Raw genomic sequence first — 21,591 nt, 5'->3', positions numbered from 1 at the left:
ATAAGTATGTATATGTTAAATAATTGGGAGTCAGGAACTCTTGCAGATCTTTGGCAAATCACTCAGAGGTCTACTAGTAGATTGTGGTCTACCTTCTGCTCACCCCGGCATAGAGAGACAGGGTGACATTTTTGTTTGGGCTCTGGAAATAGGTTGTTTCCCTAGAGATCTGATTTGAAAGCAGTGGCATGTTTATAGCTGTGAACCTTCCCCTATGTTCAACCTCAATGCTAGTTCCAAGGACTGAAGGGAGAAGGGGCAAGAACCCTCCATGGGCCCCTGTTTCCTCAGTGAGTCTATACCCTCCATGCTATTATTGCCAGCTGCTTCTCTTCTCCATTTGCTGTGTGCTTTTCAGGCAAAAAATCAATGAGCAAACAGTCCGTGGCTCCTGCTTCTACAGCCCTTCCTTCAAACCACCTGGCCAGAGTGAGAGTCGGATGAACAAGCACATTGCAGTGGTGAAAAGGAAGAGCGGGTCCAGGGGCCCTTGTCAGTAGACCTGGATGGTGCATGGGATCACAGCAATTGCCCACCTACCCCAGCTGTTGACACAGACCCTGCTCTGCCTGCACATTTGCAAATAAGTGCAACTATTACAAAGCACAGAGAAAATGCAGAGAAAATAAGGAATCAAATGTGATTGATAAAAGGACTGGACAATCCAGAAACTTTTATGCAGTGTGGCAAAACATTATTACATTAAAAAAATCAAACAATATTAGATTATTCTCCATCGCAAGCTAGTCTCCAGGTATGGACCTTTTAAGCAACATCACTGGTAGCAATCTTTCATTTTTTGTAGGTCGATATTGTCATGAGATTTCCTCTTTGATTGATCTTCCTGTAAAAGACAGACAGACAAATTTAACTCGATTAGCGGGAGAATGCTGGTAGATAAATACCCTTTAACATTTGATGAACATGCTTGAGAATTCCATGTCATGTGTTTTGTGCTCTGTTGTTTTCAAGACAATCTTGGTGCGGCAGAAACTATTTCAAAATATTAGTGATCTCCTTCCAAAGAAGCATACCTCTTTTTAATACCATTTTAAATACTGAATTTTAAATTGTAGCCCTGGGACTTACTGGTGAAGTACAGGCAATAAATGTAACAACCACAAAAAGCATGCTGCACCCCTGGAATTCTTGGTATTCAGAGAACTGGGATGAATATAACAATATTTGAGGGGGTTTTTCTATTTCCAAACACAGTTCTTTCACTTTTAATGTATGTTGTCAACTGCAGATGTTGAAGCTCATAGGAGAAAATAGTTACTGAATAGTCATGCAAACAAGCTATCATCTCAAGCAAAAACCTTATATGTAGTTAGGATATCAAGCTAGACAAGTCAAGTGTGGTCTTATTTGGAACACTACCAGTCAGCCCCCATTTTCAAATAAGCTGCTAAAATGTTAAAGGAAAATGCCAGTTTACCATCTTATAACAGATCAGCCTTCTGCTCTCTCTCCGTGGCCATGTTTTCCTTGCCCAGTGCAAGAAAGAAGTGCACCAAGCAAGACAGATTCCTTTAAAAATGAATGCTGATTAGGAGAGTTTGGAATCTATTGGCAATGGCAACTGGATGAATGACATCATGCATTACACAACGGAGGTGAATAGCAGGATAAAACCATATCCAAAGCAATTTCACATGGTCTCTCACCTCTAACTACGTTCCTGTAAAATAAGTCTAACTTCAGTGATGATTATCTGGAAAGTGCCTTTACACATTGTGCTAAGATTCACCCTGTTTTGCAAGCTACAATAATTATGCAATCATGTCATGGCAGTTAAAGTTAAGACAGAGATAGAACAGAGAAAAGAGCACTTAACTTTAAACCTCACAAGGCATTCTTAAGCATCAAACACTGAGGTTTTTAATCGTCATAGTGAAATGAATTTTCTTCTGTAATTAGTGGAGCTGCACATCTATTTCAGTCGCTCCAAACCCTTCCCATCCACCAACCAGGTATTATATTTCAACAAAGCAATTTTCAAGGGAAAGATGGCCAGTATGCTAAAAACAAGAGCAATGATTTAAAATTACCCCCCACTTTCTTTCTTTGTAAGCCATTTTTTAAAAAACAAGCAGCACCCAGTCTTCATTCATTCTATCATAGAATGTTGTGTATACACAGCATAAGTATCAGGAGTGAGAAGCAACTGCTGTCCTTTCCAGCTGTGCCCCAGATTGCAGCCCATCCATATAATTCAATGGGGGCCACTGAGATCCAAGCCAGCCCCTCTTCCCTTATTTTCCTGTACAGGTCATGTTCCTGTAGTTTGTAATCCATGAGATCTGGGTGGATTACAAATTCAATTCCCTTGTATTTCCAGAATGTATTAATTTGGAAAGAAACTACTCATTGCCCATCAAAGCCCTGAAGTGACCCCATGTAAAAAATAAAGACATTTGCACCCACTGTATTAATGCTGCAAGGGACTTTTTTATGCGTGACCTCCTGGTGGCGGAAGGAGCGAGCGGCATTCCGGTGAGTGAGCCTGTCCTTGGCTGTGATGCTGGCTTTAGCCCTCTCACTGGTCGGAGCTGAAGGAGCTCATGGGCAGAGGGATTAGGAGAGGGAGGCTGGGGAAGATGAAACAGGTTTGAAAGGGCAACTGAAACCAGTTTAGGTTAGATTGCTTTTCAAAACCATTGGGATTTTTTTTTTTTTTAGAGTAAATGAAGGGATTTTACTCTGCTGAAATTCATTGTTTACAACTTTAAAAAGGGACACAGGTAATTTTCATCTGTGATCTCTGCTGTGGTTGATTTCAAATACTGCGCGCATATATCTTAGTCAGGTATTTGTCCCTAAAAAGTGTTAGGAGAGGCATTAATTTTTAAATTAGAAGAAAGCTGAAGAAAAATAGAAGATCAAAAAAGACTTAATCCTAATAACACAGGAACAGTAAATTGTAGACTGATGAGGGACTTTGAGAAAGTCCCCCCAAAAGAGTTTAGCCATGCAAAATTTAAACTGAAAACTGAGAAAAATACCAAGATGGAGATTTTAAAGAGAACCAGGAAAATTAAAAATACTGGACTGGAAAAGCCAAGAGAAAATAAAGATAAATGAAGGTATGTGAAGTGGGGAATCAAATTTTATTTACCTTTCAAACTAATGAGTATTTGGATGAAAAGAAGGAGCACATGAAAGGGTACATGGATATGAAGTCTGCTTAAAGCAGTGGGAGAATGAGTAGGGAAAATGGAAGGCTTTTCTTTTAAAAGCCAACTAGACAAGTCGTTTCATGAATGGAAAGTTTGGGTTTTTGGTTGCTGAAGCTAGAAATGTGCATGTGGAGAAAAAAAAGAGAGCAAAGAAGAAAGGGAGAGGACAAAACCGTTCCTTCTGATTTCATGTTTGCTCAGGTTGCCTTGGAAGGAGAGAAAGACAGGTAAGTTAAAAACTTGCTGAAAAGGCAAAGAAAGCATTTTGAGGATGAATCTGGTGATGGTGACTGGAGAGGGACTGCTCAGGGACATGGTAAGTCCAGGATCCTGTGGGAAAGTGCTTTCTCTGAGGGAAGTTCCTGAGAGTGGCTAGAGTGGTGGATTAGGACCTGGGAGACCAGAGTTCAAATCCTCCCTCTGCCATGAAGCTCTCTGTCTCTCAGCCTAACCTACCTCACAGGGTTCTTGTGAGGATCAAATGAGGAAGCAGACGAGAACATCAACTCCACTAAGCCTTTCCAGCAGAACCTGCAAGATTACAAAAAGATACGGGAAATGGAGCTCAAATGGTAACTATGGAACAGGCCAGACAAAATTACCCCTGATGTGTAACGTGATTATCTAGTGGTAATAACCAAGGATTTTGGATTTTATTTTATTTTTGCTAAGCATCTTCTAGGAACAGCTATTTAGCTCATTGCTGAGACAACACAAAGCGTTGACTCTATACAAAAAACTTGGATCCTCTAGCACTGAAGGTAATATATTTAAAATACCAATTTAAAAACCAGATCTAGCAGTCAGCTTCCTTTGCCAGTAACTTCCCATCTGGAAACTAGCGCTGCAGTTGAAGGAAGGTAACTTTTAAATACTCTTGATTTGTCAGAAGTGGTGACAAGTGCAAACACCTAACAAGTAAACTTGAAACGCTACATCATAATTAAAGTAACAATGCAGTTGCATGTATTCTGACTGAAGGGCTTCTAGGTGAGTATTTTGTGCTTGGCTGAAGAGAAAATCTCTTTTCCACCTGCAATTCTTGTGCTAAGACACTTTAAAGTCTTAAGGTTTTATTTACCTTACAAACTAATTAGTCTTTGGATGAAGACTACTCAGTGATCTTTTTCAATGCAATGCTTTTGTACCGGTCTCTCCTATCTGTATATTCCCATCTCAAAATGGAGCCTTGAACTCTGGAATATGTCTCCAGTGTGTCTTGCAAGTGGAGGATTCCAGTGGAGGGAGAACGAATGCTTGAGAAGCACTGTAGTGAGTAGAGCTGTACTGAAAGGACTGGCCTTTCCAGCAGCAATGGCAAGATTACATAATCAATGGGAAACGGACAAACTATACAACAGGGCAGGCAAAACTATCACCAATAGGTAAGGTGGCTGTGGTAGTAATAACTCTAAAATAATGGCCTATGATTTCACTGACAAATGCGTTAAGGGGGTGGATTATGCTGTATCCCTCACCGCTCCATGTGCATCCCTCCCGAAGCAGCGCACTCGGTGGAAGAGGACGACCATCCCAGATTGGAGGAGTGTACCTTTCTTCGGTCAAGGGTATACGAGAGCTGTGCTCCCCTGCTATTGTGTTCCATCTGCAACTCTTTGTGCTAAGACTCTTTCAGGTTGCGGTGCCTGAGTCGTCAGAAGAGGCCCTATTTCGTGTCACCACAATGAGACTCACCTGCAGGTAGGAGAACACTGCTTCTTTTGTTCCAGTCCTTCTTTCCTTTTGTTCCACCTCCTCCTTTCTTCAGGCTTCCCAGAGCTCACTGTACCTGAAGCAAATCTGTTCAATTGACGAGAAAGACACAATGTGAGTAAGAGCTCTTGATACTTCAAGAAAAACCCTGCAGTGAGAGTCACCAGCCCTAGGACAGTGCTGATTTAGGTAAATTCACGTTGCACCATTCAGTATTTTTTTCCAAGGTAATGTTTTTTGTATGGGTCTCTCCTTTTACTCATTTTCTTTTCTGATGGTCTCTTCGCAGTTCTCTCCAAAGATCCTGCAACACTCAAATGAAGCCAGCTCTTCCAGCTGAGTCCCAGAAGTCAAAGTGGTAAGAAAAGTTTTTTTTAAAAAAACACAAAACTTGTTTTCTGCAGGATTGGTGGAAGGTGGCTGGGGACAAACTAGTGACTCTAGATTGTAACCCAACTGACGGAGCTGCCAGACACATGAAGTCACACCTCAAATGGACAAACGAAAGGGTGAGCATTGAGCAATCTTTCCTCTTTCCACACCAAGCTTAATGGCAGAGATTTAAATCTGACTCTCATCTCTCTGTTCTGCCCCTCTAGATTAATGGCTTATCTAGCTTCAATCAAAAATGGTGGTCAAAATGGTATTCCAGGATTGAAGTACATTTAGGTGAGTATCCCTTGCTTGGCTAGGGAGAAAATCTCTGTCGTGTTCTGTCTACAATTCCTTGTGCTAAGACTCTTTCAGGTTGCGGTGACTGAGTCGTCAGAAGAGGCCCTATTCCGTGTCACCACAGTGAGACTCACCTGCAGGTAGGAGAACACTGCTTCTTTTGTTCCAGCCCTTCTTTCCTCTTGTTCCAGCTCCTCCTTTCTTCAGGCTTCCCAGAGCTCACTGTACCTGAAGCAAATTTGTTCAGTTGACAAGAAAGACGCAATGTGAGTAAGAGCTCTTGATACTTCAAGAAAAACCCTGCAGTGAGAGTCACCAGCACTAGGACAGTGCTGCTTTCGTCGAAATGGTATTCCATGATTGACATGCATTTAGGTGAGTATCCCTTGCTTGGCTAGGGAGGAAATCTGTATTGTGTTCTGTATGAAACTGTTTGTGCTATGGCTCTTTCAGGTTGCAGTGACTGAGTCGTCAAAAGTGGAAGCCTTTTGCAGCAGATTTCTTCGTAACTCTTAAGTTTGTTTTTTCCCTGAGAGAACATTCTATTTTGTATGACTCAGTAGGGTAGCAATCATTTTTAAATGTGCATACATATACAGCATTTGCAAATTAGTCTCCTCCTTTTTTTGTTTTTAAAGCCAGTGGTCACTATAAGCAAAGAGGCCAATTTCTGCAATTTGGACACTGAGGGGAGGTCAGAGGGAGAAGATGGAGAGGAGGATCTGGATGCTGAAGGGGCAACAAAGTTTCGGGAGCAGGAAGAACCTGTGAAAGGGAGCAGTTCAGACTCCAAGGCTGAAGCAGAGGAGGGGCGACGAGAGACTGCTGAGGAATCCAGGGAGTCTCCCTCTCCTGCTGTGACAAGCTCCCCTCCAGCCCTGTCTCTAAGAACACACAGAATAATGAGGAGAGTGGAACAGAGGCCAAAGATGCTCAGATGCTGTTTGAGGCTGCTGGGGAGAGGAGGAGCCCTAGAAGGCAGGGACCGTCAGTCCTGACAACTGCTGCACAGGGGCAAGACCTACTGGGAAGTCGCTGAGTTGTATGTTCATTTCCTTGAATAAAAAGTTGACTGAGCACTGAAAACTGCCTTTGCTTCTTCATGCTGCTGCATCCCTGACAGCCTGGCCCTTTGTGTTTCCCCTGATCATGGGGAAGTGCAGTTTGACCCTAACTTTACTTAGGAAGGAGAGAGGTCAAGGGTGTCCTGGTAGTTGCCCCCCCCCCCCTTAAAGGCTGTAGCTCAGTGGCAGAACACATGCTTAGCATTTAGAAGGACCCGGGTTCAATTTCTGGCATCTCCAGGTACGGGTGGGCCCAGCTCACAATCCCCTTTGATATGATCACCTGATCAAAATCTTGGCGTATTGCAGAGATGGCAAAATGGATGGAACTGTTAAAAGATACAAATTTAGAATATTTTAAGGAAGACTGGAAACCCTTTCTTGTCTAAGTAAAAGGTTATTATTTTCCCTATGCAAAGATCACAGTGGATCATCAGTGGATGATCATAGACATATCTCAGCCTGACTTAACCTCACAAGGCTGCTGGGGTGAGGTAGAATGTGAGCTCCTTGGAGGAAGGGCACGATAAAAGCAAAACGTAAACCTTGGTCTCTAATTGTTAACTGCCATCTTTTCTTCCTCCACAAGGAAGTGGGAATAGAACGAAGAGAACTCAAGAAGCTTGGGTTGGGCAGTGCAGAGAGGGACAAGGAGACAAGGCCATTGTCTCACTGCAGCAGTGATCCCAGGGTGCTCTCATTTATTTCAGTAGTGCTGGTGTCGGGAACCTTTGGGCTCCAGATGCTGCTGAAATTCAGTCGCCATCATCACTGGTCACTGCACATACTGGGGCTGATGGGAGCTGTACTTCAGCAACACCAAGCAGGTCAAGGCAGGAGATGTTTAGGATCAGAGTTTTCCTTCTCTTAGATGGGCTACCTTCCCAGGTGGATGAGCCCCACTTGCCTCTCACTGCCCTCTATAGCACATGCAGAAACCTCCTTTTTGATGGTTGGACCCACTCTCGGTCTCGTCTGCTCAATCAGCCAGCCAGAGCCTACCTTCGCATGCAGGGGAAGTCCCTAACTGACAGAGGGTTTGAGACCCAGGGTTTGGTTTAGCCAGCCAGTCAAAGCCGTTCCTGGGATGTGGTCACTGTCACATGCTGGCAGCTTCTAGGAGCCACAGGTGAGAGGAACACAACCCCAGAAGGAGCACAATGTGTTCCCCACTAGAGGGACAACCCAGTGGTGTAGCAAGGTCAAGTGGTACCCAGTGCGGAAAATTCTTGGCACATGCACACACACTGAATTTTATTTTATTTTTGCCTGCAAAAATGGTTTGACTTTATTTCTTATTTTCTTACAAAGGAATGTGGATTCTGGGCCTCTGATAACAAGTAGGTGACTGTGGACAGATACTTAAACCTACAGGCTGGATTGTGTTTTGGCTTGTATTATTTTATTTATATTTATTGTTTATTAAAACCTTCAAAGTGGTTTACCAAAACAAAAGAACACCACAGCAGTAAAATCAAGAAAAATTAACAACCCTAATTTAAAACATATAAAAGCTAAAATATTAAAACAAATAAAATTTACTTCAACTTCCTAAGCATCTGGGTATACTTGCCTAAAGAAGAATGCTTTTAGCAAGTGCCCGAAAAGAGTCTAGCAAAGGCACGTGCTTTGTTGCAAGAGGCGGGGAGTTCCAAAGTGCAGGTGCTGTCACAGTAAACAATGCACTACACATATTATGAGGAACCTGTAGTAGTGCTTGAAACTACTGAAGGGGAGGTTTTATTTATTGTGATTTCACCATGCTCTGTATTATCTGAAAAGGAAAAGGTTTATTTAAAAAACAGGACTGCACAGCAGCAATCTAGTCTCATCATGATCAGTGGGACTTATTCCTGAGCCAACGGTGCATAAGATGGGCTGCAATCGTTTGCACCCCTTGCATCCAACTTGTACCTAAAACTCTGCACAAGCCTGCACCAGAGAACTGTAGAGTTGGAGGGGACCCCTGAGGGTCATCTAGCCGACCCCCTGGGGCAATGCAGGAATCTCAACTAGACCATCCCTGACCGATGGCCATCTGTCTTCTGTTTTCCCCCTCAGCCAGGACACCCAACAACAGAGACTGGAGTGGGGGAAAAGGTAAATTTTGACAATGGGGCAGATTTGTCAGGCGTGCGCAGGAACAGCTTGAAGACTTTACACAGAAAGGAACCCCACACGGGTTTCCCCGCATGTAACGTAACAGGCAGGGAGCCAGCTCAGATAGAGGGAAAGACATTGGGGGAGGGGAGGGGAAAAGAGTGCCAAAGTCCGCCCATTTGATCCTCTTTGGGATGGGGGCACTAGGGCTCTGGGACCACCCTCCCCAAAATATGTACTTGTCTTCAATGTATTGTTACCACTGTTACTTTATAGTACAGAACATTTTTAAATTAAACACTTTCTCTAAAATTAAAATGGCAGAAGTAATCAGTAGCATAGATATCAAAGGAAAGGCGAGAGAATAGTCCCTAATAGACACAAGGGAGACCCAGATACACTGCAAGCACACAGAAGTCAATAACCCAAGAGTGGCTTCTAAGTGGAGGGTTGGCTGAGGACAGGGTTGGATGGAAACATGTGGAGCTTTGCAGAGGTGAGACAGGAAGGGTTTGTCAGAGGGAAACTCATTTTCCCTTTTTACGCTCCGGCCAAAATCCCTTCTGTGTTTGCAGCACCACCCCTGAAGTGACCCTTTGAATCCACATGATAGCCCAGCTGTAGGCGCTCGTCTTCCCGGCACACGCACTGATCCTGCTTCCTTCCTCTCCCCTTCCCGCCCCCCTCCGTTGTTTCCTCACCTGCCTCCTTCCCGTCCTTTCCCCTGCCTGCCTGCCTGCCTCCTCCAGCTAGGAGTGTGCTCCCAATTTCCCAAGCCTGCAGCGAATGTCACCCCCCCTTAGGATGACACGGGGGGGGACTGCCCCCACCGCCCCCACCTTGCTCTGCCACTGCTTGGAGTTGCTGGGGGTTGAACCTGGGATCTTCTGCATGCCTGGCAGGTGTTCTGCCATTGAGCTATGGCCCTTCCCCAGCCCTTCAGCCCTTGGCAATCCTCTCATCTACAGGCTGCGGATGGGCTCTGTCTTTTCTGCCCCAGCAGAAAGAGAGATTCAGTTCTGCAGCATCATTGCCAAGTGGCAGACAGTTAGTCCTCTCTCCACAAATCAATTAGACACATCCCCGGGAAGTGCAATTAACCCAGATACAAATGAGACTCGAAGCAGCAAATGTTTCCTCTTCCCTGTGTCTTCCTTGCAGAAACTCTATCTTTCTACAGGGATCTGCACTCCAGTTTTATCTCTCTGGCAAAGGCAAGTCGATAAAAGGAAAAGTCAAATGCTCCAAGGAAGACACAGATTTGTGGGTGGCTGGGTGGGGGTCACATTACCTACTGAATAATGAATATAGCAGAGCAAAGCAAACAAAAAAGTTTGGTACTGAATGTTTCATTGATCACTTGAGTAGCATATGCTGCTTAAATTATCTGTCGCCACCTCCTGTCAAATCTAGCAAGTTGAGTGCAAAAAAAGAAGGAGGCTGTGCTGAAATTAGAGTTGAGACCAATTTGGGGAAAGAAGGGGGTTTCCCAAGCAAATTCAGATTTGCTCAGAAAATTTCACACCTACCCACCCAATGTTATATATTTGTTAGAGATGGGCATGCTCTCCAAGGCTTCACTTGGATTGTCTTGGAAATTACACAATTTCCCCAAGGAGGGGGGGAATAGAGAAATCATACAATTTTTCACAGAATCAGCTAATCCAAAGGGCTCTCCCTGACTGCTTCCTTGACCCATGACACTCCCCCTTAGCAACACAGGAAGCTGCCTTATACTGAGCAAAATCATTGATCTATCCAGGTCAGTACTATCCACAATGGGAGCGCCTTTTGTGTGGTCGCGTGCAGCCCCCCAGAGTTTCCCCTGGTAGTTTGGGCTGGCTTCATCCTCCCCAGGCTGGATACCTGGAGGTCTCCACCTACCTCTGCCAATCGCCCAATCCCACCTGGGGAGGCGTTGCCAGGGGATTGGCCAGGTAACAGAAGGGACCGTCCTGCCCACACAACAGAAGATGAATCTTACCTGTGAAGTGGCAGTTGGCTCCAGAGCTTCTCATACCCTCCCCTCCCTCCACAGGTACGCAGGCACTGCTATGTCAGGGTCGCTGTTGAAGGGCTGGAAAGGAATTTTACTGCATTGGCAGGTTTTGCCTTTCCCGTAGCAAAATGTCACAACTTTGGAGGTTTCTGGCCTTGGGCAGAATACTTTAGTCTATCTTCCTAAATGGGGGGGCGGGGTGTGAAGCAGTGACCCACGCCCCCTTGCGGCAGTGATACCAGGGTTCCCCATTAAAGGGGACTTGAGGGGAGGCATTGGCCATATGCCGAGAGGTTGTCATTGCTCTCCCCTCCAACGGCGCAAAACTGGGGGCAGGCTCTCTGCTTGAACATATGTTCTCCAGAGCCAGCCCAATCCCCACACATTCTGGATAACACTGAAGTCTCCCAGATCCATGACTGGGGACTGGGAAGGATAAAAGCCCAATGCCTGAGCCAAGGTCTCCCTACATCTGAAACTTAATAAAGTTGTAGCCAATTTTAATCCCATAGCATGTTGTCTTGAGTCATTATTCTGCTCGGGGGTCGCCTGGGGTTAGGGGGACTCCACCTGTCCATGCAATGTCTGGCAGCAGCTCTCTGGGGTTTCAGATGGATAACATTCCCACCTGAATATTGAGTTCTAGCTGGAGGTGGGAACCTGGAGTCTTCTGCATGAAAAGCCAATGCCCTACCGCTGACCTTTGAGCCTTCCTCTTCTCATGAGACCAAAGGCAATTGTGAAAGCCCGCAGGAGAACATTGTTTTCCATGACAATACACACCACTGCTGTCTGCCACATCCCAGTGTGCTCTGATCAGCACACTGGAATTTTAGAGACAGAATGAGGGAGCCCTATTCAAAGGGAAGGGAAGTGTGATTGTATTCTAGGGTTTGGAAATGGCAAAGAGTGCTTCTGGGCATGGAGGGAGATATCTGGGTTGCATGTGGTCGGGGGGACCTCTCTGGCTTGGATTTGTTCCAGGATGGAATAGAATCTGAGGGACTAAAATTATTGCTTCTCCGTAGAGTTAGGCTTTTTGAACCCCAGATTAGTTTCCAAGCCTGTCTTGGGTGAACTTTATCTAGATTCCCTAGAACGGTTGCATTTTTTCTATCACTATTTTATACCAGTAATCTTCCAAGGAGATCAGTAAAAGTAAAGGTAAAGGGACCCCTGACCATTAGGTCCAGTCGTGGCCGACTCTGGGGTTGTGGTGCTCCTCTCACTTTACTGGCCGAGGGAGCCGGCGTACAGCTTCCGGGTCATGTGGCCAGCAGGACTAAGCCGCTTCTGGTGAACCAGAGCAGCGGACGGAAACGCCATTTACCTTTCCACCAGAACAGTACCTATTTATCTACTTGCACTTTGATGTGCTTTCGAACTGCTAGGTTGGCAGGAGCAGGGACCAAGCAACGGGAGCTCACCCCGTCGCGGGGATTCGAATCATCGACCTTCTGATTGGCAAGTCCTAGGCTCTGTGGTTTAACCCGCAGCATGGTGAGATAAAAATCCTAACGAGATCAGTGCACAACACAAATCCCTAACCCTCTGATATTATATTACATCTATAAATTTCCCATGGACATTTTTCATGCTTTTAATATACCCCCATCCCCAATGACTAATATCACTGAAGTCAACTCTTCTTGTAGACAGACACCTGTAAGGTAAGATGTTGAACTTAGAACTTTTATGCAGTAAATACCTAGTTAACTGAACAGCTCGATGCAAGCTGTCTTGCTGACGCATCCCTTGGCTGCTCCTGGGATTATTGATAGGGAAAGAAACTCTAGATTTGTAACTGCAGAGATATTTTCAGCCTGAGGGCTGCACTTCCTTCTGGGCAGCGTTCTGGAGGCCACCTGATGGTGCTGGCTGAGCCTGAGGCAAAAGTGGGAGGAGCAATAGATGTAAATTTTACATCTGTACAGTGGACTGGTTTCTCTCTGTCCTCCACCTAGACAAGCAAGAGGCCTCATCAGAGTTCAAGGACACATGCCAATCAGGCAAAAACACTCAAGAGCAGGGCCTGTGAAGGATGTGGCCTTAGGAAATGGAGTGTGAGCTGGGGTGAGTCCTGAAAAGAGCCTTCTCAGGCTTGAGGTTCCCTTCCCTGCCACAGTAGGCACACATATCACCTTCATATTTACAAGCAGTCTGACAAAGAGGCCGGTGAAAACACTTTCCTGTTAGAATCCTGGACCTTCTTCCAATGCTTACATTGTAAAAGAATGGTTTGGTGACTGCAGAGCTGATGGGAAGCTAACTCTCTCTGGCCACTGTCTAGGAGAAGAGACATGGGACCCCTGGGAGGCTGCACTGCCTGCCTCACCTGAAGAACAGCTTGGAAAGCGTGAGACCATCCTGGCTCCATGTCTCACCAGTCAGAGAAAGGAGAAGCTGCTCCACTGCTTACTTTCCTCTTCCCTTCCCCATTATTTTATTTTTATTAGATTGTCAGCCTGTGGACAAGGAGTGTTTTACAATTTAATATCTGGATGACACCTTAAAAGATTGTGAGGGTGAGGATAGTTTTTATCCAACTAAGTTCTACAATGATTAGACCCATTGTAATTACTGAACTTGAGTCATGCCCATTAACTTCAATAGGTCTGTTCTGGGTAGAACTTGCATTGGATGCACTGGCGGAGGAAGAGGAGTGGGGGGGGAGCGCACTGCCCCTGGCAGCGCGATCCCAGTGGGCACCATGCCCCTGCAGGCAGCATGCCATGCCCCCCAGGACACACACCACGCCCTGAGGGTGGTGTGCCACACTCCCGGGATGCGTGCCAGCCCCTCCCCTACCTGCTCTCTGCCCCCCAGTGCCAGAGCATGAAGCCCTGCCACTGATTGGATACAACCCATTGAAATTAATGCACATGGCTATCTTAGGTCCAGTAATGTCAACATGTCTCCTCTGAGTTGGATACAACCCCATCCTCAGCATCAGCACTTGTGCTTGGAGGTTCTTGTGGCCAATGGCTGTTGTTAGCCCTTGTGTAATGAATTTTTCTTTTGTGTCACCTAGGTAATGGAAATTACTATGGTTTATGTTCACACCCAGGCTTCAAATATCCTAGGAATACTGAAGTATAGCACCACCATCCTTCACTGGAAGAACATCAAATCAGGAAGAAGACCTGGAGAGGGGGAGACCATTGGCCAGTGAAGGATTTGCTATGGGAAACTTCTTTCTCCCCTCCCCACCAGAAAGAATGCTTGGCCCCAGCTTCCCGTTTCCCTCAGATGGCAAAACCAAAGAGAAGTCCAGTCTGTCCTTATCCATCAGAGCTTTTGCATTGTGCAAAAATCTTGGGAGCAAGAGGTTGTATTAAGGCAAGCCTTTGCTTGTAAACCACTTGAGAATCATTCAGGTTTTTTTGAGGGGGGGATAGAAATCACCCAAGTTTGAATTTGTCATCGAGGGGGAGCCAGGACACCCAGAAAGGTATAAGGTCATGACATATAACTCACATGTATGCAATATACTAAGTTTTCCAAGCATCCCTAGGATCCCTAGGGTCATCTACTCCAATCCCCTAAAATACCAGAATTTCATCACACAGTCTCCCATCCAATTTGAAACCATACCTGAACCTGCTTAGCTTTGCAAATGTGCTAGCAGTTCTATTGCTGCACCACAGTCTTTATGTTTATTGCTGCATTGGTATGTATACATATCTGCAAATGGTATATATGATAATTAGGCTGTACTTAGACTGTCTTCAGGCTTATTGCGCAACTTATGCTTTAATATGCTTTGTGCAGACTCATTCCATGTTTTATGCTCAGAAGCAAGCTAGCTATGTGTGCTGTACACTGATTCTTACTGTACATGAATATCCATCAATCTTTGCTACAGTCAAAGATCAGACAGCAAAATTAACAACACCAACATACGCTTCATCAGCATCAAGAGGTGGACGTAATTAGAAATTCCCTATAAACTTATTTACATTAAAAGTAACACTCCTTCAACTAAAATCAGTGTTGTACATGAATAACATGTACACCTGAAGCCTTCATCCAAAAGTGTGCTCAATACCTCCAAATCATAAAAATAAAAAAATCACATACAAGGGCACAGGTCTATAGAGCAACCACTACAAAGTGACTGTCACAACAGTGCATTGATAATGCGAAGAAGTTTACAACAAAATAGACAAAATGTGCAAAGGGCACATTTCATCAAGTCTTACAAAGAACCACATAGCACAAAAATAATTAAGAGGGTCCCTATGATTTTGGACCCTTGCAGTGGTTATTATCCTCTTGGAATCGAGTAACTTCTCTGGAGGGATAAACATTCCCAGAGTCCTCCCTGTTGTGAAAACGGCAATCAGAGCCTTGAAACGTTTGTGAGGTATTGTCATCTGAACAAGATCTTTGAAACAGGACCTTATCCGGAAGCTGAAACATAAAGAACAGCTGCCCTTTAGCAGAACACTGCCCCATCAAAGAAGTGAGTTGTGCCAGTACAGGATCTTATGGTGCTCCAGCAATAATTTCCAGAGTATTAAATTGGCATTGTCCAATGGCATAGCACTGGGAAGGGTGAGAACAGTCAAGAAGTGGCAATTCACCTGCAAAATGTCTTCAAATAGCTGAAGGGCTGACACAACGAAGATGGCAGGGACTAGGCAGGATTAGACACAATGGGTAGAAAAATGCAAGGAAACAGATTACAGCTCTACTTTCAGGAAAGCATCTTGTTGGTAAGAGGTGTTTGACACTGGGAAAGACTGCTTCAGAAAGCAGTGGGCCCCCCTTTGCTGCAGGTATCCTAAGCAGAGGATGGACAGGGATTTATCAGGGATGCTGTAGTTGTACTAACACTGGGTGAGGGGTCGGACTAGATGACCTCAAAGGTACTGTCCAATTTTGATATTCTATTACCACCTGTCTCATGCAGGCAACTAAACCAGCAGAAGCACATTTTCAGGTGTTTTCAAATGACACCTCTCCACTAAACTTGAGGCAGCAAAACTATCATATTGTAGCCAGAGAATAGCACAAAAATAAATTGCAGTTGCAAGTGATAGGCAGACCCTACTGTGCAGGCACATCCAACAGGTAGATCACTGCCAGTCTTTGTGAGTGGATCGTAGTCTCTTGGGAGTTGGCCACGCCTGCTATTGTGGAACCATAAGAATAATCCTGGAGCCAATCCAGGCAGCAACCAGATCCAGAATGGCTTAGCTTCAGGAAGGTGGCTCCATCACATGCATTCAACAGACATGTGGCATCCTTGGACAGCTGCCAGGCCTCCAGCACACCTGCCCTGGAGCTCCTGCCCTGAGTGGCTAGGTTTAAATTTCCACAACGCCCCTCATTTAGTGTTGCATCAGGGCATTGTGGGAAATTCAAATGGGAGCACAGCTGTCAGGCAGTGGTGGGTGGTGCATATTGGTGGGACAGGCTGAGGGGCCAACAGTAAGCAGAGCCAGAGCCAATGACAGGCAGATCCAACTAATTCTAGTCTTCTCTCCTTCCTCCCTGCTGAGATCTACAAGGACAAGATGGACAGGCAGTGGTTGTAAGGAAGAAGGCAAGAAGGTGGGGGGATTGGCTGAGGGTAGATATTCTCATCACCATTTCCACCACCTGCTCCTCCTCTTCATCATGGTTGCTACCAGCTGCTTGCTTGCCGGTAGTGGCCAGAACAAGCGCTTGTGGTTGAAGCAAGCAGGTCACAAGTGGCTCTTATCAGTGTCTCTCGCCCCTGCCCCGCTGGTGTGTGGGCCCTCAGAAGAGACCCAACCAAGTCCACCACTGATACCAGCCCAGCCCTTGGGTCAGACTATTTGTCCATTTGGTCAGTACTGTCTGCTCTGACTGGTAGCGACTCTCCAAGTTCTCCGGAAGAGATCTTTCACATCACCTGCTGCTGCGTTCTTTTGACCGCAGGTGCTTGGGATTTACTTGGGAACTTCTGTATGCAAAGCATAGGTTACTTCTCTGCATTATGTTCTCTTCCTTCCTCTTGCTCAGCTTAAACAAGTGCCAATAAAAATGGCATTGGTTTTCTACTGCCTCCTCATTAAGAAGTTTTGTTGGTGAAGCAGAATGAAAACTATGCAACCCATTTTCTCTGCATAGCTGACCTTTTTCAAAGCAAACCTTTATTTTAGAGAGGTGGGAATGGGGTGGGGGATCTGCAGACCTGAACTCCTGGACTCTGCTGCTGGACTCCAACTCCCATCAGCCCCATCCAGCTTCGTCAGGAATGATGGGAGCTTTGGAATGTAAGGGATTCTTCTGCTTGGAATTGTGTTTTTTGATGGGAAGGGGATCCTCTTAAAAATAAGCTTTAGGGTTAAAAACCTATGAAGGCATGGTAAGCAGTTCCAATAAAATAACAGTCATCTTCCAAATATGTGTATTTTGCCTTAAGTAGAAGTTGTGCCAGAACTGCAAGATAGTTGGGTATATGCAGTCAAATTGAATGCAGAATTGCAGCCACTGATGTTGCAGCTGAACTGGCTTCTTTAAAAGTTTTTGCAAACAGCCCACCAATTTATTTAACCTTCATATGACCTTCATAAAAATATTTGGAAAGTAATATTGTCCAGCCACACATTTATGGTCTGGAGTTCATGTTATAAGAGCAATAAATCATTGGAAATGAAAATCTTGCATTTAAAAATATCTGAAATAGATATAGAAATTTTTGCATAAATATACACTCATTTCTCCAGTATGCTATAATTCACTTAATCTGAAGCAACCTTATTGCCTTTAATGACACCACTCTGAAGAATGTGGGTTGGAAATAGCAGCCACAGATCCTTTCAAATAATGACATTATCAGAAGAATTGTATGGGCTATGAAAATAACTGCACTGAAATCATTAGACAAGTAGAGTTTTCAGAATTTTAAAAATTCAATAAATATGCCAAGCTGAGTAAGCATTCATTGTGTTAGATGGACTTACAAGTAATCCATACATCAGAAGGAAGGAAGGAAGGAAGGAATAGTTGGTTGTGAAATCAAGCTACAGCTTAGGTACTTTTTTGCAGTGTCATCTTGCATCATAGCATTGGATTGTAGCCAACTAAGTCCTACTCAGAGAAGAAGCATTGAAAACCATGAACCTAAGTAACTTATGTCCATTAACTTCAGTGTAAGACAAGTCTGGGATACAACCAACCTCCTTACAAAGTATAAGATTATTCTTTTCTTTTCTTTTCAAATTGTATCAAATTGTTTGATATATTGGATATATATGGGGCTTTTTAAAAGATGGAACTCACCGGAACTCAGTTCCAGCACCTCTCAGGTGGGTGCCATTGCCATTCAGCTCATGCATGTAATGCTAAACCATGGTTTGCTACCAGGTATGAACATGAACAAGTTCTATAAATAAAAAAAGCTTTTGAGTATCTACACATACTGCTTTAAAAAAATCAAAATGTCTTTGCACAAAGATTGTAAAGTATTGTGGCATTTCACAAAGTCTTCAATTTTACATGCAATCCACCACATTGCTGGACCCTTGACCCACGTCGCGGATCTGGCTGCCAAGGCAGGCACACACGGCTACACCAGCCCCTGCCATTGCCATTATTAGAGAACAAGGGAGGGGTTCGTGGTGAGTTCTGGCACCTCTTTTTCTAGAAAAATAGCACTGGAGATGATAGAGATAGATAGATAGATGATAGATAGAGAGATAGAGAGATAGACAGACAAAACATAACCTTAAGCCAGCTTGGCACATACCAGTATTTCCTCCCTTTGCTCTATTTTTATTTTGCCTTTGCAGAAACTTAAGAGCCTCATTCACAGTCTAGCTAATCTGAACTATTTGGATTCATGCCAGTTTAGCCTACCATGATCCAGAACACATCATCAGAAGTTACACTGAAATCCTTGTCACTTACTTCCCAGTAAATTCCACGCAGAAGCCACATTATGTCTCTTCATTCCCTTAAATGGTTTGACATTCTTATAGCCCCTCCCAAGCATGCTTATTTAGAAGGAAGGCTACTGACTTCAGGAATGCTTTCCCCTAAATAAGTGTGCAGATGGTTGCAGCTGTCCAGTTTCTCCCCCTACCCCCACCCCCACCCAGAAGTCCTCCTGCATTCAATGGAAACAGGATTGCAAATGTTCACAATGTCTAGTGTAGTGTGCCTTGCAAAAAGTAAATATTGGTTTTGCTGTAAATTGAATTTCTTCTTGTACAGCCCAAAGAATTATATCCTGTCCACATGCTGTCTTCCTTCCCCATCCCCCACTAGGACTAGCACTTTAAAAAGCTTTGCTGCACCATTCAGACATCAATTTCTGCCTTCATCTACTACCCCTTCTCTTCCCAGTGCTAACTAAGCAGGTTGCTTCACCCTTCAGCATTTTGAGAATCTTGGGAAATATCTCAGTATTACAATGATTCAAGCAGCACAGTCCTACCCATCTCTACTCGGGAGTCAGTCCCATTATTTCAGTGGGGCTTGTTACCAAGCATGTTTGCAGTCTTAATATACACAGGATGCAAGCTGTGATAAAAATGGCACCTTTGGGTGACATATGGTCGGAAGAATATTAAAAAGAGTCCGTCTAACAAGCTGTCTGTGCAAATGCAACTCTGCAAATGTCCCAGAGAAGCCTGCTTCAGTCTCCTTTCTCTGCTGACTGCAGTGCTGCAGTTCTATGACAACACCATATTAATGAGCCAGCAGCAGCGTGGACTTCCGGATGGCTTTCAAAGTTGATCTTCCAACTTTGGGTAATAGTGGCACCATGAATAACCTCTCTTACACAAACAAGAATACAAGAATAACCTCTCTTTCTATCTATCTCTCACAAACACACACACACAGGACTTATAGTTAGCCAAGCTTAGAATCATTTCGCAGGTGCCTCTTTAGAAATCTGAATGCATGTTCTGAACTCTGCAAAGGCAAGAGCTGTAAAACAAGTCTGAGTGAGGCTCCACACCTACATGGAAGGAGCTCCATTTCATGAAGTAGGACTTACTTCTGAGAAAAAGTCCTTCAGGCATGCCTGTGTTTCATCATTTGCCATGGGATACACACAGAGAAGTCTTCCCTCGGTTTAGAAATGAATTCTCACTCACTTATTCAATTCTTTTTTTAAAAAAAACACCATTTTTAAACTGCTTGTTTTGTTTTGTTTTGTTTTGTTTTGTTTTGTTTTGTTTTGTTTTAAAAACACCATGCCACACCAATTCCACTGAGTGTGGAATGATCCAGTTCATGAACAACTTACTCTAGAGTTGTTCCACTAGACTCAGTGGGGCCGTTGTGAAATAAGTGGAGTGTGGGCTGAGCACCTGCTGCTGCAATGAAATTGCAAGCTATGCAGCCCAATTTTATGAATGTCTTCAGTACAGTAAATCCCACTTAGTTCCATGGAAACTCACTTTCTTCAGATGTGGAGAGCCTCATAGGTTTCAGAAATGAAACATGGGAGTTGCCATGTAAGTCTATTGCAGCAAACAATATGTGTATTTTTAATATATAAAATAATAGCTCATTGCGGGTGTGTAATGAATAGAAGGATAGATAGACAGATGGGACAGCTATTAAGAATGTAACAATGCCGATTTTAAAAAGGATAGACTCAGTGAATGCAATATCACTCATACAATGGTTAAAGGCTGGACTGTAAGGTAGCCTTCCCAGCTCTTAACTACTTTAGACATCTCTTCCTTTTAAATCTCTCTTCCCGCCCCAATCAGCCACCGCCCTGGGCTGTCTGACCTTTCAATGTCAAGCCCTTGATAGGTACTTTAACTATAGATCCTTTGATTACCGCGATTCTTTTTAATGAGGCTCTGTCATATTTTAATAGAAAAGTCTTGCTTGTTTTTCAGGAAAGAGAAATTCTTTGCTGGGAAATCGAAAGGGCTGGGAAGGGGCTCTTCCTGTCGCTCTGCATTGCAGATGGGGAATCAGCTCCACTTTTAGATCTTTGCAGAAAAGCGGCAGAACGGCCGAGCTTTGCTATGTCAGTTTAGAAGCAAAAATTCAGGCACCAAACACACACACGCACGCCTGTACTGGGGAGGTTTATTCAGCAGCGAAACTCTTCCGCCTTAGGCCGTCCACGGCCCGTTTTTCCCTGCGGCTCTGGCCTTGGTGCTGAAGCCGCCATGACTGACACAGACAAGACACGCGCCCGCGCCTTACCTGAAAACCCACCGCTGCAGATCGCCCCACCCCCACAAACCCAGAGCACGATGCTTGCCTGGATCTCCTAGAAAGGGATCCAGTAGCCACTCACGCCGCCCCCCTGCCACTGTCACCACCCTGCCCGATGTGGGCCAGGCGGCGGCTCGTTGGGTGACTGCTCCACAGGGGGCCGCTGCAGCGACGTCTGGAGCCGGGGCAGGAAATGAGGGGGGGGCTTGGGAGGAGACGGGGGGAAGGGGAGGATTGGATGAAACAAGAATAAGGAGGTAGAAATGTGGGTGAGGAGCGGGTTACCATGGGGTGGGGGAGAATGTGCACCATTGCACTCCTATATGCACACTTAAGCCCCACTGAACATTGTGAGACTCACCTCGCAGAAAAAAGTGCACCAGAACCGTAAGTGAACGTTCAAATTCCGTTCAGAAGGCGCGCAGTGGGGTATGGAGGGGGGAAGTAGCCAAGGAAGGAAGGAGTTTATGAAAGGACAGTCTGGCGTTCGGGTGCCTCTTTCCAGGGGAGAATCTGAAGGAAAGGGTGTGGCTTACTCTCAAAGGGCGGGGCTTCTGTCCCTTGGCCACGCCTCTCCTCGCTACCTCATACCGGCCGGCATGTCCCCTTCAGAGGCAACGTGCGTCTCCGGTATATAAGGCGCTGCCTTCTGCCGAGTCCCCGCTGCCCTGAACTCAGCGCCGAGCGCCTCTCACCA

General features: G+C 44.9%; 2 long non-coding RNA genes across 8 annotated transcripts; one reads left to right on the top strand and one right to left on the bottom strand.

The window, feature by feature from the left end:
- Positions 1 to 640: 640 nt before the first annotated feature.
- Positions 641 to 21,361, bottom strand: LOC310750781. The gene is made up of 2 exons (XR_014542267.1): positions 21,256 to 21,361; positions 641 to 844 (listed from the first exon to the last, which is right to left on the bottom strand). It is a non-coding gene; the product is annotated as an uncharacterized lncRNA (long non-coding RNA).
- On the top strand, positions 2,466 to 6,650 carry LOC310750712. Of its 7 annotated transcripts, none has more exons than XR_014542162.1 (3): positions 2,509 to 3,086; positions 3,381 to 3,406; positions 3,626 to 6,650. It is a non-coding gene; the product is annotated as an uncharacterized lncRNA (long non-coding RNA). The 7 variants fall into 7 exon arrangements; XR_014542163.1 differs by having other exon boundaries at positions 2,529 to 3,086; positions 3,381 to 3,751; positions 4,393 to 6,650; XR_014542164.1 differs by having other exon boundaries at positions 2,538 to 3,086; positions 3,381 to 5,401; positions 5,492 to 6,650.
- Positions 21,362 to 21,591: the final 230 nt, after the last annotated feature.

Source organism: Podarcis filfolensis (genome assembly GCF_964270895.1).
Source record: "Podarcis filfolensis genome assembly, chromosome: 15".
NCBI lineage: Eukaryota > Metazoa > Chordata > Lepidosauria > Squamata > Lacertidae > Podarcis > Podarcis filfolensis.
Note: the sequence above shows the minus strand (reverse complement) of the source record. Positions and strands in the feature narration are given on the sequence as shown.